The following is a 15,062-nucleotide window of genomic DNA, read 5'->3' on the forward strand; positions in this document are numbered from 1 at the left end:
TGAAATTCTAAACGGAACCATCCAGAGACCTTAGCAAACTTTCAAATTGAAGAATAGCACTAAGGCATATAATTTCTCCTTTAAATGTAGTAAAGTATAACTAAAAATTTTAAGTGCCCACCTAAATGCAAAAATCAGAGAACAGAACTTCAAAGAGGTACAGAGGCTAACATTCTATACAGTCTCCAATCAATTCCCCAAAGCCGCTAACTCTTTTCTACAGAAAGGAGTTGGGATTACATCCTGCTGCTGGCCCTTCCCTCACCTTTACAACCACCAAGCCTGACATTTTCAAATCTCTCAACTGTCTGCTCCGGCAGCCTATACTTAAGTCTTCACTGCTTCATCTGTGCTTCCAAACGTTCCCCAATATTAACCACTCTTCCTATAATGGGGGGAGGGGGCAAGCAGCAGAGATGCCTCACCCACTTCTTTCCCCTTTCCTGTTAAAGTTGGTCTTGCATAGGCAAGTTTTTCATCTTTCTTCCAGTTTTCCACTGCTCAACTTCCCACTAACTAGTTTACTGACTTACTCAAGCACACTAGCCTCAAGGCTTAGAATTCAAATGTGTACGTTATATTACCCAAATTACAAGGTATTGTGTCTCTTGACCATTATGGATGGCTCACAGAAATAGCCAATATAATGGTGCATTAATGAATGCCACTGATCAAGCATAAACTATTTTTGTCAAAATACATAGGATAAAAAATTTTAAATCTTGATATACCACATATAGTCCATCATAATGGGAATCAATCAGTATGTGCAATCTTTCACATATTCTCATGTTTAACAGAAAAATTACTATTGTTATTTTTCCAGTAATATCTGTACTGATTTAGTCAGATCTCCCCAACTCAACCATTTTACAAGCATCTTGGAATCTTGCTTAGCATTAGATCTTAGCAGTCTATATGTAAAATGTTTAGAATGCTATAAGCAGTCTCCTAGTACTTGACCACAATGAAAGAATTGCATATTTTGACTGAAAAATACATGCAAACATCTGCAATATGCCCTCTCTGGTACACTTTTTTTTTAAAAAAATTTTTTTTTTTTTTCAACGTTTATTTATTTTTGAGACAGAGAGAGACAGAGCATGAACGGGGGAGGGGCAGAGAGAGAGGGAGACACAGAATCGGAAACAGGCTCCAGGCTCTGAGCCATCAGCCCAGAGCCTGACGCGGGGCTCGAACTCACGGACCGCGAGATCGTGACCTGGCTGAAGTCGGACGCTTAACCGACTGCGCCACCCAGGCGCCCCTCTGGTACACTTTTATTCTCAAATGACAAGAAAATCAAAAGGTCCTCTTCATTTGGGGCATTAAACAAAAGAGTTTGGATATTATTTTCATCAAGAGGACTTGGATGGAGGCGTCTGGGTGGTTCAGTCAGCTAAGCATCCCACTTCGGCTCAGGTCATGATCTCACAGTTCGTGAGTTCAAGCCCTGCATGGGGCTCTGTCTGTGCTACATACAGCTCAGAGACTGCTTCAGATTCTGTCTCTCCCTCTCTCTCTCTGCTCCTCCCCTGCTCTCGCTCTTTCTCAAAAATAAAACATTAAAATTTTTTTTAAAAAAAGAGGGCTTGGATGGATATGCTTCTTCTGAGGTATCAATTTATAAATTAAAAAAAATCTATTTGGCAAAGGATAAACTATAGAGAACAAACACTGGTGAAGAGTTTTCTACTACCACTTCTGCTCTTCAATTTGATCATAAGAATCAACTAGGACAAAAATTAAAAAAGAAAAATTTTAAGTTGAGACTATCACAGATAAAAAGAGCAACTGGAAGATAATAAATCTCAATCAAATATAAGTTAACAATTTGGATTTTTTAAAGCAATAAAATGGTGTTCATTGTCACGAATTTGATTTAACCATTCCGTATTACGTGGTACAAGCACTTACTATATTTTAGCCAAATTACCAAATTTAGATTCATATTTAGTAAGATTCTAGAAAAATAAGATTGGAAGTTACAGAAAAATGGAAACAGGGTAAAATGACAGAATGAAATACTGTACTTCATTTCTTGAGAGTAAAAGAGAAAACTGAGTTTCTGAATTTAAATCAAATTCTGAAGATACATATTAAACAATATGATAGAACTTCCAAAAACAAATGTGAACACAGAATCTTAGTAGACAAGCAAGTTAAAAATAAAAGTGTAAGGTAGAATTCTGAGTAAGGAACTTTTAAAATTTCTTCCAGTTCTAACACAGAAGTGATGATTACTAGTATGTAAAATGTAGCCACAATATACCAGAGGAAATGAGGTAGAGACAGGATGTGGCAACTGTATTTGTTGCATTTACCTTGTGACAGGCACCGGGCTTCAGTCCTTTCAGATGCCTCATTCTCACTAAATCACAATACTGTGAAGACTAGTATTGTCTGCATTCTAAAGATAAGGAAATTCAGTGAGGCCAAAACACTTCCCAAAGCTACATGGCTGGTAAGTACAGGAGCTGAGATTTTACTTCAAAGTCCACACATTTTCCATCCATTACTACATTCTTTGGCACAATGGAATACACTGGCTTTTACTCATTCACAAGGAATGAGCAGAGCCAAACAACAATAACAAAACAACAATGAGGAGGACCAGGACGAACCTTTAGTAATTTCTATACTCGCATCAACAAAGATTAAAGGGATATCACTTTTCCTCATAAGAACTGCATCTTAGCATTTCCATTTGCCGTGGTTCAATGAAATGTATGCTTTTAAACTTCATTACAAACATTCTAAAATTTTATATAAACAAACCATTTAATTACAGAGCTATAGGTTTTGTCTGTTTACATCTTTAACAAAACTGGAAAATCTTTTTTTTTTTTAAATCTCAAATCATTTTTTTTAAATTACAATAAAAATCTGACTAAAAACACCTGGGGAATGGAATGTTCTCATTTCAACTCTTTTCCAAACTCAATACCAGTCTAGTGCCCTTATCTGCACTTGCCCTGGTCTACCCTGCAAATGAGCACCATAGACTCCCTGCCCTGAGGCTACAGTCATTGCCACTTTGGTACCCACTGTATGATTAAGCCACAATCTTCAATCAGTAAGCATATTCTTTTCCATCATCACACATTTATGATGTTTCTTCCAAGCACGGCATGACTTTTATGAGGGCAAGAGAACTGTAGAAATTCACTAGTAGTCCAAGAAGCCACATAAGAGCAGTTACTCTGGCCACAGAAGTGTTGAATTGGGATCCACAAAGCATCTTCCAGTTCTGACTTAGATGGGGTAAGCCTCGGTGCACTTCCTTTCCTTTGCTCAATATGACTAGACTGAAGATTTCCTGCTTCTTGTTAGGAGGTTCATTTCATTTTCCATTACTCCCAACTTTATACTTATAGCACTGAGAATTTCAAGTGGAGGATGTTGAAATTTCTGTACATCACTTCTGTATTCAATTTTTAAAATTAGCTCATAACTCTAATGAATATTTTTAAACTAAGGTAACATGGCTCAAATGAACGGCTCAACTCTCATGGAGGTCACACATACAAGAACATGATATTTCTTATTATACATAATGCAACCAATAAGACCTTAAATGAAGTTTTTTGAGAAACTTAAGTATGGCATTACTACAATAGTAAGAGTATGTGAAGCAATGTATGACACTGCTCTTATGGAAAAGGAAGGCATCCATGTTCTTGAGTGACCTTTTGATGAAGGGTGCCATCCAACCACATTAATGATAACTGGTTAAGTCTTACAAAACACAAGTTTTGTGAAGAACATGGTTGTTGTACTCCTATTCACTGTGTTGCAGGCTATGGAAGAGCTCAAATGCTTGTGTGCTTGGAGATAAAGATGTAGTACAGATCATAAGATAAAAGCAGTATGGAGCTTTTAACATCAAGCAACTTTTGTATTTAGAGAAGTATCACTATAACATGTGTCTGTGCTGCAAAGACATCAGTAGCCAATAAAAGTGGAGTGCCTGATGCTACTGTCTTGGAAGTGGAACTTCAGACAGGACCTAATTTGTTGTGCATATCACCCAAGAAGTTGGCGCGGTGAATAAGTCTAATGAAGCTTTTATAGGAATACTGAAAAGTAGTTTTACCAGGTTACATGCTTCATAGAACCTCTATGTTTGGATTATAACCAACCTATCTAGATACTCAGGAAAAGATCCTTGCTGTTCAACAGTTAAAATGTGCTTATCATTTGTACCAGCTGACCTTTTCTAAAATCATGCAATACTCAGTTGTAAGTCTTCTTTAAACCTACTCCCATGCCAGAATCTTATCAATACATAAGAAATATAGACAGATTAGGGACCAAAATATCCAATATGACATTTGTATATTTTTAGTATCATAGAGCACTAAAATCTAGGAACTCTGAACATGCTAAATTTTATGTGATTCATTCCTTCGGTCATTTCAAACATTGGAATCAAAGGTGACATGGTTATTTGTTTTCTCACTTTATGTTTACATCGTACACATTCAGATGAGTATATACCAGTTTTGTGAAACCATTAATTTTTGTTATTTTACCAAGTTGTACAGTGATTAATGTCTGTTTATAGATCTCATTTTGTTCTGTTATGGAAAACCTCTATCTTGAAAATCTACATTGCACAGAAGCGTATCTTTAATGTCTCCAGGCAAAAAAAGTTTTACAGTTAATTTAATGTTTACACTTTTGGGTGCAACTTTATGGGAAAACCTAAAAAAGATACAGGAAAAGGCTATTCAATATTTCTAGTATAATACTGTCCTTGTCTTATACAGAATATGCAGAATATGTTCTTTAATTTAGTAAATACTTTTTAAAGGCAGAGATGTTTTATTATTGTAGCTACAATCCTTAATCATAAAATTATCATTATTTTTCCATATCTACTGGATGCTGTTGGTACCAGTTATATTTTTGTTTGAAGTATGCCTTTTTCCCTTTTCCCAACCTCCCTTGCAAAAAAAAAAAAAAAAAAAAAAGAAGTGGGTTTCTGCCAGTGAACTGAGCAGACATTTGATTTTTATATGCCTTTAGAGCTGTGTAACTCAGTATTTAGATGCTTGATAATTTATCACATAATTGATCAAACAGCTATGTGTATTAATGTCAGTTCAACCATATATTTATACTGTCTTGTAATGTGTAGTTATAGTTCCATGGGAGAAATAATTTGCCAGTGTTCACCAGCTTGTTAAAACCTAGTGTGAGAGCTAAACATCTAAATAAATAATGAAATGAAAAAAAAAAAAAAAGACATTTAAACTACTTTTCTGAATAAGAACAATCTACTAAACAAAAATCTTTATTTGCATATGAAGGCTAACATTTGAATATCTATTTTATTAAATACAGCAACATAAACAGAATTCAATAAAATGCAGGAAATTAAGTTAGATTTTATTTGCCCAGATTAAATCTAAAATATATTTGTTAGAACAAACTCCCTAATAAGGTCTTATTTGATTGTCCTTTGCTTGTTGTGTGGTGGAGAAAAACTGACATTTCAGGTAAATTAAGTTCTGATTAATATGGGTTTTACTTTCTGAAATAACACATCTGAATTTCAAGATTGGAAGCCTTGGGCATGGATATTATGCTAAATAAAAGTTAATGGGTGGGCATAAGGATTTAATGTCAGGATACCTTTTGCTGAATTGAGTAACCTCCCACTTACGCTCAGATCAAATTCTTGGAAACCATTAACATAAATCTCTGTGAAATATATCTTTTCTCCAAAGAAATCCAATTATGCTCACAAATGTTAGTTTCACTTAGCCTTTTAGCAACCCTGAAAGAGTCAGATATGACATGACAGAGAATTACATTGTTTTTTATCAATTCTCCAATCCTCAGAACTGTCTTAGAAATACTATTACCATCACTTTCCATGGTGACATGTCAAGTGTTGACTTATTTTGAGGTCACTCCCACTGCCACCACCCAAACACTTATGTTTTATCTTAGAGACTATAGTTTACTCTGCTGCCCTTTACTCTTCCCTGTATCCCCACTTCAGTTTAAATTATACAAATTGGCAAGTGTATTCTAACCACCATAGGCTCTCAACACATACTGGTTGGAAAAGGGAAAGAGGGAAGAAGGAGAAAAGAAGGGAAGAAGTCAATAAAATTAGTGTGTATTCTGCCCCACCCCTCACCAGTTGTCTTCCTTCTTATTTCTCAGACCAGCCTAGCACCCATCCTAAGTCACATGACCTCAAATGCATCAGGCTTTTTATTGGTTCCCCCCAATTTTTCAACCTACTTTAGAAAGAATCAGTGTAATAAATGGAAAAGTCAATGCAGATACCTAAGAACCCCCAAATTAATTTTACTCCCTCTCTTCCCATTTTTACTTTTCCTTTCTTTGGGCATCTTCCCCTGACCTACATAAATTCTGTTGGTCTCAAAATCAAAACTCTGTCTCAGTTCTAGATCCCCTCAGTCTATGCTTTCTATTTCATTCTCAATCAACATCCTCCAGCCACTTTTTCTACTTCTTTGCTTCCCATTACTTCTTCAAACTATTATAATCATAATTCAACTCATCTGATTTCTAAGAAATTGAGTGTACCTCTTATATGACATTTCTATATTTAACACTGTGGGCTATTCCCTTGTCAAACTCCTCTTGGGTTGCAGGATTCCTTATCTTGGAATACTGATTCCAAACACTCCTGTCTGTCACACCCACTAGGTATCTTCTTCATAGGATCCATTAGACATTTAAACTCACAAGATGACCCCATTTGGCATCAAATTCAGTTAGAAGGACACAAAACAGGAAACCATGTTTGTCAGTAAAATAGTAGGCTTAAATGACAGCTCCAAAAGATATCCATGTCCTAATCCCCAGAACATGTGGTGTGAATATGTTACCTTTAAAGACAAAAGGGACTTTGTAGATTTGATTAAATTAAGGATTTTGAGATGGGGAGAGTATTCTGAATTTATCTGTAATCACTAGGGTCCTTATAAGAGAGAGAGGCAAGAGCATCAGAGTCAGAGAAGGTAAGGTGACAGCAGAAAAAAGGAGGAAGAAGGAAATATGACAACAGGAGAGGAGTCACTGAAGATGTTATGCTGATGACTTTCAAAATAGAGGATAGGGCCATGAGCCAAGGAAAACAAGGAGTCTCTACAAGTTGGAAAAAAAACAAGGAAACAGATTTTCCCCTAGAGCTTTGAGAGGGAACACAGATCTGATGATGCATTTTGGACTTCTGATATCTAGAACCAGTATGTATTATTTTAAGCTATTAAATTGGTGGCAATTTGTTATAGCAACAAAACATAAAAAGTATTAGACACTCCTCTTCCACAGAGGTACCCTCACAATCTACACAGCAATATATGCAACTGATGAGGACTTTCTATTTCAAGTCTAAGACACTATAGCTGACAGCATGGCATATAAATATATATATGATCCTCCCAAGCTATTCTTTTTGGTGCTTCAGATGACAACTCAAGGATAAAAGAATGAGACTTATATGGGTGGGCAGAATATCCACTTTGGCTTAGAAGCCTCATGCCCAACTAAAATCAACATCTTATGCAAGAACTCCATAAACATAGTTTTCAGGGTCCCTCCAAAGAACAAACACAATTACAGGAATCTTCACACTCAGGGAAGCCCAAAGGTATGGCTTTTCCTCAAGTACTTATGATTTATTTATACTGGTCTATTTGTGGTTTTCTAATTAGTAAGGGAAAAATTTTACCACAAGCAATGCTGTCTACCTTTATGAGATATCTAAAAGTACAGTGTTACAAAGTGAACAAAGTCATTTTTTTTAATAGTAGAAAATGGCTTTGTTAATCCTTTATCCATCCCCTAATATGTACTCTAGTTAGGCTCCCTTAATTGTAAGGAATCACTAAAGCTAGTTCAAAGAGGAAAGATGAATATTAGCATGGCACACAATTTGATGACAATTCAAGAATAAAGCCTTACAGAAAGAGACCAGAACTTGAAAGCAGTTCGATATATCAACAATAAAAATTTGTGAAACTTTATGAAAGCCAGTGTTTTGTCAGCTCTTCTACAACCATCTGCTTTTCTTCTTTTCCTACTAATAAGCATATTACTCGTGTCTGGTCTGTACAGGCAGCTCATGACTCAAAATGGCCCCACTTACAAACTTACACCTTTTATGACCTTTCTTATGGTAATTAAGAGTGTCACAGTAAAACTAGTATTCAGGATCATTAAATTAATTCCAAGTCAGCTGATGCTAAGCCAATTCAATAATCAGAAAATATGAGAGGCTGATTCATAAATGATGCAAGGGAAAAGGGAACTGGGAATTACTCCTAACCAGATTGATGAACCAACAAAAGTCACCCCATGTACATATTCTTTCCCCATTTTACAGACAAGGGCACTAAGGCTGAGAGAGATTAAATAGTTCATCCAAAATCAAAAAACTAGCAGTGACTTTTTCAGGCCCCTTCCAAGTTTACTGAAGGCTTGATGATACAGTAGGAAATAAAACATGTAAATACAAATCTCAGGCACAGCAATAAATTGCCTAATGTGACAGTAGGTAGAACTTTTGAATGACAACATGACCCTTCCACTAGTAACTGTTCTGGATTCCTCTGACCTGGCTAGTTTCTCACTCATTGCAGGCTGCACCAGTTGGTGCCAAATTCAGGATCACCATGGTAACAAACAAGTAGAGGAGAGCTGTAGCCACTTACAGCTTACTCATATCCTTATTTCATATATACTTTGCATTGCTTCTTTGTTGGTTTGGTAGCAATCTGAAGCAAAAGCAATATAAGTCATCAATCATTCTTGCCCACTTCTTAAGTTAGATTAGACTTTGTGGTCTGGTCTGACTACAGCTTGCACTTTTTCCCTTTTTTCTCACCATGCTAGGCATTACACCTCCAGGACTACTCGTTTTATAACTAGAAGTCTTTACCTTTTGACCACTTTTATCCATTTTGCCCACCCACTCCCCCTTGCTTCTGACAACCACCAGTCTGATCCTTGTGTATATGAGTTCAACTTTTTTTAGATTCCACATATAAGTGAGATCATACATTGTTTGTTTTCCTCTGACTTATTTTACTTAGCATAATACCCTCAAAGGTCCATCCAGGTTGTCAAAAATGGCAGTATTTCCTTCTTTTTTTTTAATATTTCATTGTGTATATATACCACATCTTATTTATCCATCCATCCATCCATCCATCCATCCATCCATCCATCCATTCCTCCATTGACACTTAGTTGTTTCCACATCTCAGTAGTATAAATAATAGTGTAATGAACATGGGGGTGCAGATATCTTTTCAAGTTAGTGTTTTCATTTCCTTTGGATAAGTACCAAGAAATGTAATTGCTGGATCCTATGTTAGTTCTACTTTCAACTTTTTGAGAAAGCTACTTATTGTTTTCCATAGTGGGTGTACCAATTTACATTCCTACCAACAGTGCATAAGAGTTCTCTTTTCTCCATATCCTCACTACCACTTGCTATTTCTTGTCTTTTTGATAATAGTCATTCTAACAGGTGGGAGGTGATATTGTGGTTTTGATTTGCACTTCTCTGATGATTAGTAATACTGAGACCTTTTCATATACCTATTTCCCATCAGTATGTTTTCTTTGGAAAATATCTATTCAGATCCTCTCCCCATTTTTTCATTGGATTTTTTTTTTGTTATTGAGTTACATGGGTTCTTTATATATTTTGGATATTAACCCCTTATCAGATATATGACTTGCAGACATCTTCTCCCATTTGGTAGGTTGTGTTTTCATGTTGCTGATGGTTTCCTTTGATGAAGAGTAGCTTTTAGTTTGATATAGTCCTACTTGCTGATTTTTGCTTCTGTTGCCTTTGCTCTTGGTATCAAATTTAAAAAATCATCGGCAAGACTGATGTCAAAGAGTTTACTGCACACATTTTCTTCTAAAAGTTTTATGGTTTCAGGTCTTACATTCAAGTCTTTAATTCATTTTGAGTTGATGATTATGAATAATGTAAGTTAGTGGATCCAGTTTCATTCTTTTGCATATGGCTGCTCAGTGTTCCTAACATAATGTATTGAAGAGAATGTCCTTTCACTAATGAAGTGAAATATGTTCTTCACTTCTTTGTTGTAAATTAATTGACCACATATGTATAGATTTCTTTCTGGGCTATTTTGTTCCACTGGATTGTGTTTATTCTCATACCAATACCACAATGTTTTTGAGTACTATAGCTTTGCACTATACTTTAAATCGGGAAGTATGATGCCTCTACCTTTTTCTTCTTTTTCAAAATTGCTTTGTCTACTTGAAAATTTTAGGATTGTTTTTTCTTACGTGAAAAATGTCATTGGAATTTTGATAGGGATTGCACTGAATCTGTAGATTGCTTTGGGTAGTGTGGTCATTTTAACAATATTAATTCTTCTAATCCATGAGCACAGAATATCTTGCCATTTATTTGTGTTTTTCAATTTCTTTCAATAATGTCTTACAGTTTTCAATGTATAGGTCTCTTACCTCTGTAAGTAAATTAATCCCTAGGTACTTTACTATTTTTTAATGCAATTATAAATGGGATTTTCTTAATTTCTCTGACAGTTACTAGTGTGCAGAAATGCAGCAGATTTTTGTACACTGATTTTGTATCCTGTACCTTTACTGAATTTGTTTATTAACTCTAACAGTGTTTTGGTAGAGTCTTTAGGATTTTCTATATATAATGTTATGTCATCTGCAAACAGAGACAGTTCTACTAACAGCTTGTAGTCTTAAATACTGTGCTAATTGTCTTCCATTTAAGAGTGATTTCCCTATATTTACACAATCTTTGGAAGCACCCGAATTTTAAATTGGTTTATAACTGATTTTAAAACAAGTATTCAACAAGACTATTTAACAAGGCCATCACAAATACCCAGGAAATCAAGTTATTGCACATTCTGACATAATTACTATATATTAAACACCAATAGGTTCACCTGATTGGAGGTACAAAAATGAAAATAATTTTTTTTAAGTTTTATTTATTTTGGGGGGGGAGGAAGGGAGGGACAGAGAGGAAGAGAGAGAGAGAATACCAAGCAGGCTCTGTGCTGTCAGTGCAGAGCCCAATGCGGGTTCAATCCCACAAACCGTGAAATCATAACCTGAGCCGAAATCAAGAGTCGGATGCTTAACTGACTGAGCCACCCAGGTACCCCTAAAAATAATTTTGTGTTATCTTCAAATTGAAATAGATAAACAGTTCTAGAGAAACCATATTACAGGAAAAAGCTCTGAAGATCAGTTACTGTAATTTTGTTAAGGTTATTATTGTTTACAATAATAAATTAAGTATATTATCATGTAAAATTCAGCTCCATAGGTCATATCAACATTTATCTTTATTTTTAATTAATTGCTTTCACTTATCCTTTTTCTTTAATATTTCACTTATTTATATTGATGAATTTGACAACATAGTATAATGTAATCACTATACTAGAATTCAAGCATTATGTCTGCTACTACACAGCTGTTGACCTTAAACATCACATTACCTCTCAAGAACACATTTTTTTCATGGACAAAATAAAGGATTTCTCCAGACTATTAATTATTTTGGTCTTTAAAGACAATTTTTATCCCCAAAATTTAAAATATGAAAGATCTTGAAGATGTAAAAAAAGTTTTATGGTAAAAAGATTTGAAAGAAAGAAAACTGTCACTGTTCATAGATTCATGGGTACTAAAAAAAGAACATTTATAGTCAAATTATTAAAATTAATACAGTTCAATAAGTTGCTGGAACAATATACTAAAGCCAACTGCATGTGCAACAGAAAAAAATATATTTCTTAAATAGTACCATTTACAGTATCAACAACAAAAAAATAAGACAACTAAAAACTACCAAAAATGTTTATGGAGAAAAATTAAAAATTACAAAACTTAGTTGAAAGCTGTTAAACATATAATTATATGCAAATATACCTTATGCAAAAATTAAGATTTAATGCTATAAAGAAGCCCATTCTAAATTAATCTAAAATTCACTGCAATGCAAATCAAAATCCCAACAGAGTTTTAAGAACTTGGCAAGCTGATTCTAAACTTAATATGGAAGAAACAAAACCCAAGAATAGCCAAGATGATTCTAAAAAAGAACAAAGTCAAGGAAATCAAGTTACCAGATAAGAAGTTAGTGTCTGTAACAAAAACATTGTGGTATTGATTTAGGAATAAATATCTCTTGCTTCTTTGACATCCCAAACCTTCCTATCTATTTACAAATCGATAAAGAAATATCCCCTTTGTTCTATAAAATCCTTGGCAGTCTTAGTCTTTCAAATGGTTTCTGATTATTATTTAAACATTAAGAGCATGATAGCAGGAGCCAAAATGCCCTTTTACCCTTGTCACTATTCTCCTTAGGGCACATTTCAACTTCTTAACTATTCTAAATGTTTCCCTATTCAAGATATTATACACTTTACCAGGAACATCATGTGGAGTGGCAGACAGATCAGCTGCCAACATGAGAATAAAATGACAGGTTGTTAAGAATATTTAAGTATCTACAGTCAAACACTATTATTTATATTTTTACAGAGTATACAAGAAAAAACTGTTGGGAAGTGACAGGAGACAAGAAACAGAACAATCAAAGGCATGAGTTAATATTACTTTGACAAAAATTACGATAAAATACTGCAAATTATTTACAAAGCACATTTACTATAGTTCCAGTCCTTTTGTTCATAAAAAATTAGGCAAAATCATAAAATAAAAATAGTAACAGAATAAAATTTTAAATATATATTTAGAAAATTGTATACATTAATTGTAATTTTTTTTTTAAAGCATTCAAGTGACTTCCCTATATAGAGTACTCTACAACGTTCTACACAATGACACAAAGGAAAGAAAGATATATGGGTAGGAAAAAAGGGTACAGAGGACATTAAAGTGTTTTAGGTGGGATTAAAACAAATAGAGAAATGAGAGTGATTAAATATTATGTAGTAGATGTTGTAATGAATCTACAAATGAACACAGTAAATTGGAATTAACAAAGCAGTAAAGACTGAAGGCTGGTTAAAAATTTTGGATTTTTCAGAAAGGCAACAGAGAGTCACTGCAGGTTTTTGATCGTGGGAGTGAAAACATGAAAGCAGTGTCTGAGAAAGAATCCTAACAGCTGTGTGTAGGATGATTTGGAGGAAGAAAGAGACTAGAGACAGGGAATAAACAGCTACAAAGCTGTTGAAGTACAGAAACATGTATTATAACTACAAAGCATGATGATGTACAGAAGCATGAAGTACATGATGCATCAAATAATGAAGATGAAGACAACAAAAACTATGGAAAAATATGTAAATGAGGAAATAGGAGAGGCATTCCTTACATTTAATAAATTAACTATTTTCAGAATACCTCAGTACTACATTCAACATGTAGATATAGATTTTTTAATTTAATAAGGTATTAAATGATCAGTGTGCATAATAATACCAACCTCCATTGGATTGGCATAAGAATAAAATTAGATGTTATCAAAAGAATTCCTTAACTGTAAACGTCATATAAATACTAACTGCTGCAATTTTTTAGGGAGGTGACAGTTGTAATATAATGGAAATGATCCAACCATAAAGTCAAAAGATCTGAATTCAAATTCTTGTTCTATTATTTAATGCTAACTTTAGTGGACCCTAATCAAGTCATTTAACCAATCTGAGTAACTATTTTTATTTTGTTCTCTTCTTTTTTATTCAGGTATAATTAACATACAGTGTCATATTAGTTTCAGTTATACAATATGGTGATTCAACAATTCTATACATTACTCAATGCTCATCATGATTAAGTGTGCTCTTGAATCTCCTTCACCTATTTCACCCATCGCCTCACCCACCTCCCTCTCGCAAACCACCAGTTTGCTCTCTGGTTTTTTGTTGGTCTCTTTTTTTTCTTTGTTCATTTATTTGTGTCTTAAATTCCACATATGAGTGAAATCATACGGCATTTGGCTTTCTCTGACTTATTTCACTTAGCATTATACACTTGAAATACTTCCATGTTCCTGCAAACAGCAAGATTTCATTCTTTTTGATGGCTGAGTAATAGCTCTGTGTGTATGTGCGTGTGCATGTTCATGTGTGTATATACACCACTTCTTTATCCATTCATCTATGGATGGATACATGGGCTGCTGTTATATCTTGACTACTGTAAACAATGCTGCAATAAACATAAGAGTGCAGATATCTTTTCAAATTAGTATTTTTGTTTTCTTTGGGTAAAAACCCAGTAGTGCAATTACTAGATCAGTTGGCAACTCTATTTTTAATTTTTCAAGGAACTTCCAAACTGTGTTCCACAGTGACACCAGCTCCCATTCCCACCAACAATGCATAAAGCTTTTCACCACATCCTTGCCAACACTTGTTAGTTATGTTTTTGATTTTAGCCACGCTTACAGCTGTGAAGTGATATCTCATTGTTTTGATTTGCATTTCCTTGATAATTAGAGAAGTTGAGTGTCTTTTCATGTGTCTGTTGGCCTTCTGTATGTCTTTTTGGAAAAAAGTCTGTTCATGTCGTCTGCCCATTTTTACATTGGATTATTTGTGATTTGGGGTTTTTTTGATGTTGAGTTATATGTTTTTTATATATTTTGGATATTAACTCCTTATCAGCTACATCATTTACAAATATCTTCTCCAGTTAATAGGTTGCCTTTTGTTTTGTTGACGGTTTCCATCACTGTGCAAAAGCTTTTTATTTTGGTGTAGTCCCAACAGTTTAATTTCACTTTTGTTTCCCTTGCCAAAGGAAGCATAAATTAGAAAAATGTCCCTATATTTGATGTCAAAGAGATTACTGCCTATGTTTTCTTCCAGGAATTTTATGGTTTCAGGTCTCACATCTAGATCTCTAACTGATTTTGAGTTTACTTTTGTGTATGGTGTAAGAAAGTAGTCAATTTTATTCTTTTGTATAGAGCTGTCCAGTCTTCCCAGCACCATTTGTTGAAGAGATAGTCTTTTTCCCATTGCATATTCTTGCCTCTTATTGTAAATTAATTG

At 34.4% G+C, this 15,062-nt stretch overlaps 1 protein-coding gene and 1 pseudogene across 1 annotated transcript in view; one reads left to right on the forward strand and one right to left on the reverse strand.

Moving 5' to 3' along the window:
* Nucleotides 1–15,062, reverse strand: part of PIGK (phosphatidylinositol glycan anchor biosynthesis class K) — a 127,717-nt gene that overhangs the window by 93,234 nt on the left and 19,421 nt on the right. The gene's annotated exons all lie outside the window — the stretch shown is intronic.
* On the forward strand, nt 3,347–4,172 carry LOC123598095 (annotated as a pseudogene).

This window comes from Leopardus geoffroyi, chromosome C1 (genome assembly GCF_018350155.1).
Source record: "Leopardus geoffroyi isolate Oge1 chromosome C1, O.geoffroyi_Oge1_pat1.0, whole genome shotgun sequence".
In the NCBI taxonomy this organism is placed as follows: domain Eukaryota; kingdom Metazoa; phylum Chordata; class Mammalia; order Carnivora; family Felidae; genus Leopardus; species Leopardus geoffroyi.